General features: G+C 44.1%; 1 non-coding gene across 1 annotated transcript; it reads left to right on the top strand.

Moving 5' to 3' along the window:
- The first annotated feature begins 3,679 nt into the window (after positions 1 to 3,679).
- On the top strand, positions 3,680 to 3,761 carry trnas-cga (transfer RNA serine (anticodon CGA)). Its single transcript has one exon. It is a non-coding gene; the product is annotated as a tRNA-Ser (tRNA).
- Positions 3,762 to 4,594: the final 833 nt, after the last annotated feature.

Raw genomic sequence — 4,594 nt, 5'->3', positions numbered from 1 at the left:
GAGGCAATATGTGTGTGGCTGTCAGGCTGATAGTGACGCAGTAAAATTGAGGATGTCAAGGTGAAACTGGTGCAGTAAGTGTGAGGATGGCAGATGGATAGTGATGCAGTAAGTGTGAGGGGTTCACGCTGATATTGAGGCATGCAAGTGTGAGGGGCCAGGTTGATAGTGACGCTGTGTGCTGGCGGGTCCGGCTGATAACAACGCAGAATATGTGAGTGGCTCAGTGTGACAGTGACGCATTACGTGTGAGAGGGTCAGTGTGATAATGACAGAGAAAGTGTGAGGGGGTCAGGTTGATAGTGATGCTGTAGTTGTGAGCTTGAACAGCGTGATAGTGAGGGGCTCAGGCTAATAGCGACACAGCAATTGTGAGGGGGTCAGGGTAGTAGTGACGTAAAACGTGTAAGCGGGTCAGGCTAATAGTGATGCAGTACGTGTGAGGTGTCAGGCCGATAGTGACACAGTAAAGGTGAGAGTGTTGGTGTGCGAGTGATGCAGTAAGTGTGAGCCGCTCAGGATGATAGTGACGCAATAAGCGTGAGGTTTCAGGTAGATACCCATGCAGTAAGTGTGACATGTTCAGGGTGACAGTGATGCAGACATTTTGAGGGTGTCAGATTGAGAGTGACACAGGAAATGTGAGGAGACAGGTTGAGAGTGACACAGTAAGTGTAAGAGGTCAGGCTGATAATGATATACTAATTGTGATGGAGTCAGGATAATAGTGGTGCATTGCGTATGAATTGTCAGGGTGATAGTTACACACACGGTGTGAGTCAGTAGAGTTATAGTGATGCAGCAAGTATGAAGAGGTCAGAGTGATAGTATGCAGGGTCTGGCGAAGGTGACGCAAGAAGAGTGAAAGGTTCAGTGTGATCTGGACGCAGTAAGTTTGGGGGGTCAAGGTGATAGTGATGCTGTAAGTATGAGTGGGTCAGTCTGATAGTGATACAGTACATTTGAAGGGATCAGGCTGGTAGTGAAGCAGTATGCGTGAGGGGGTCAGGCTGATATTGATGCACTAAGTGAGAGAGTGTCAAGGTGATGGTGACGCATTAAGTGTGAGCAGGTTAGAGAGAGAGTGATGTCGTTAGTGAGTGGGGTTTGGCTGATAGGGATGCAGTGGGTGCGCATGTCTCAGGGTGTGAGTGATGCATGATAGTGACGCATGAAGTATGAGGGGGTCTGAGTGATTGTGACGCAGTAATTCTGAGGGGATCAGAGAGATACCAACGCAGTAAGGATGAGGGGGTCAGGCTGTTAGTGACGCTGTCAGTGTGAGTGCCTCAGCCTAATAATGATGAAATAAATTTGAGAGAGTAATGCTGATTGTCAGGTGATAAGTGTGAGTGAGTCAGGCTGGTAGTGACGCTGTAAGTGTGAGTGTTGAGGCTCATAGTGAAGCAGTAGGTGTGAGGTGGTCAGTGTGATTGTGGCGCAGTAAATGTGAGAGGGTCAAGGTGAAAGTGATATAGTAAGTTTGAGGAAGCAGTGTTGTAGTGACACGGTAAGTGTGAGGCGTCAGTCTGGTACTTACATAATAAGTGTGATGGAGTGTGGCTGATAGTGACGCAGTAAGTGGGCGGCACGGTGGCACAGTGGTTAGCACTGCTGCCTCACAGCGCCTGAGACCCGGGTTCAATTCCCGCCTCAGGCGACTGACTGTGTGGAGTTTGCACGTTCTCCCTGTGTCTGCGTGGGTTTCCTCCGGGTGCTCCGGTTTCCTCCCACAGTCCAAAGATGTGCAGGTCAGGTGAATTGGCCATGCTAAATTGCCTGTAGTGTTAGGTAAGGGGTAGATGTAGGGGTATGGGTGGGTTACGCTTCGGCGGGGCGGTGTGGACTTGTTGGGCCGAAGGGCCTGTTTCCACATTGTAAGTAATCTAAATCTAAATCTAAGTGTACAGAGACAGGAAGTGTAAGGGCGTGACTGATAGTGACAAAGTAAGTGTTTGGCAGTCAGGCTGATAGTGACGCAGTCAAAATGAGGGTCTCGAAGTGAAAGTGGCACAGTAAGTGTGAGGGCGCCAGATGGATAGTGATGCAGTAAGTTTGAGGGGTTCACGCTGATATTAAGGCGGTAAGTGTGAGGGGTCAATTCGATAGTGATGCAGTCGTTGTCGGCGGGTCAGGCTGATAGTGATGCATTCAAAGACCAAATATCCAAGGCTCACTGTAGTTCTGATTAGCGAGACTTCTCAAGGCTAAGACAAAAATCAATAGTTCTCATCCTGGTCAAAATTCACAATGCTTCATTTTAAAATTGTCCTCTCCTGCTTCTAGATTCACCAATGAGGGAACAAAATTTAATTGCACCACCCTATTTATCTCTTCAAATATTTTGCAACTCAATGAGATTACCTCTCTTGTGTTGAAACAGTTAAAAAAAGACGGGATTTGCCCAATTTCAACTCACAGGACTAACGTTCATCCATGATATGCAAGCTAATCACCATTCGTGGTATTCCTCATATGGCATTAGTATCTTTCCTAAATTGAGGATTATAATTCCTCATACTGTAGTCCAAGTTCGGTCGAACTGAGCCACAATACATTGGAAATAATGCTTCATTCTCGTGCCCTGAAATCCTTCTGCAGCTTTCACAACAGACTTCTACAACTGCTACTAGACATCAATGACTTATTAAAAACTTCTCCAAGATGCAATTCTAAAAATCTGTACATCAGACTTTCTACGTCACACCTTCGACAAATAATCTCCACACATCTCCCACCTGACAAGTATGATAAAGTCAAATCGTTGCTATTTATTAAATCATGAGGGACATGGATAGGTTGACTCGGCAAGGTGTTTTCCTGCTGGTGAGGAAGTCAAAATTTAGAAAACATCGTTTTAAAATTAGTGGGTAAGGATTTAAAAGGGACGTCAGGGGCAACTTTTTCAGTCGTGTCCAGAATGAGCTGCCAGAGAAATTGTTGGAGACTGGTACAACTGTAACATTTAATACCATCTGGATGGATACATGAGTAACAAGGTGTAGAGGGATGTGGGCCAAATGTTGGCAAATGGGGCCTATTAATTTGGGATAACTGTCCACCATGCTCAAGTTGGAATGAAGGGCCACTTTCCGTGTTGTATTGTTCAAGGACTTGATGACTCTAGAACAACCGCAAAAACCTTGCACATAATTCCGTCAAGACGATTTCAAGTTCCAAATCTTCGGTCAATCTTCCTCTCATGTGCTCACAAGTTCATTACCTGATGTTAGAACTTACGGATTAGTTGCTGGATCCATTCCTGTCAATTGGTTCTGCATTCTTTCTAATTCCGATTGTTTTTACGAATGTAGCTAGTGTTTATGGACTTAGCATCAATATTTCTAATACCATATTTTGATGAATATTAAAAAAACAACTTTGGCACCAGATGATGAGCAATTGAGTCAAAGTCGATCGGACGCAGTGAAACAATGATCCTCTCTTCATGTGGTGTACATCCGTGACTCTAAAATTCGACGAAGAATCATTCCCACAACATCAGCTGTGTCAGAATCTAGTTTGCGGTGAAAGCCTGTGAATCTGCTAAGGTAACGTTCGTCTGGGTCTCTGCAAAGGATTTGGCGAAATCGTTGGGTCTTGACAATTTGTTCTTCAAACAAATTGCGTATTTCATGAATTCAGTTCTTTTACTATGAAAATTAGCACCTTTTCTGTGGCTGTGATGGCCGAGAGGTTAAGGCGTTGGATTCGAAATCCAATGGGGTCTCCCTGTACAGGTTCGAATCCTGTTCACAGCGCTGAATCCTTTAAAAGTCATTAATCTCTTAGCGGAATTTGGAATTTCGTGAAGCTTGAGCTTTGCGTTCAATCGAAAGTGAATTTTCAACTGTGAAGAACCCGAAGTCGTTTCAAGACGTCTAATTGAATAAATTATATGTCGAGACACCAAAAGCCACCAACTTCCAACACGAATCAGTTTCAAAACATTTGTCGAACTATCGTGAAATTTACATGTTCAGGAGTGGGGGATGGGGGGTGGAATTATGCAAAACAAGAAGCAATGCAATACATTTACCTGCAGGTGATGTTTTTTTTAGGATCAGTTGAAAGTCAACCTAATTTACAACTGACTCTCAAGGCCAATAATCTATTATATCAGCTGTCAATGAATTCGAAAAAGCAACTCCATGTGTGGAAAGGAACTCGACTGATCCAGGTTCCTGGCTTGAGGTGTGATAAGGCAAGGCGATATCAGCGGAGTAGAATTTTCTGGAAATATTAGAAATGGAATGTTAACGGTCTTCTGCTGTCCACATTCGTAAGAAACTGTGCAATAAGAACTGAATTTGAAAATTAACGATGAAAATCTGACATAGCACTCTGCTTGTGGTGTAGCATTGTTCAGAACAATAGGTTGTTGTTGAGGCTAAAATTGACCAAAATAATCGATGGGGATCTTATCCACGGCCTTCGTTGGAGCAGTTGCTGTGGAGAGCTCAGCTTGAAGAGCCAAATGCCAATTATTCATCTTGACCGTCTGAATTGCTTAGTTAAACATACTCCCAGTTTAATGTAAAAACCTTTGCTATCAGAGCTAGATGTTTTTCATGTCAGCATGTTCCGATCTGAG

Source organism: Chiloscyllium punctatum, unplaced genomic scaffold (genome assembly GCF_047496795.1).
Source record: "Chiloscyllium punctatum isolate Juve2018m unplaced genomic scaffold, sChiPun1.3 scaffold_92, whole genome shotgun sequence".
NCBI lineage: Eukaryota > Metazoa > Chordata > Chondrichthyes > Orectolobiformes > Hemiscylliidae > Chiloscyllium > Chiloscyllium punctatum.
The sequence above is the reverse complement of the archived record's forward strand: the minus strand, read 5'-3'. Positions and strand labels throughout refer to the sequence as shown.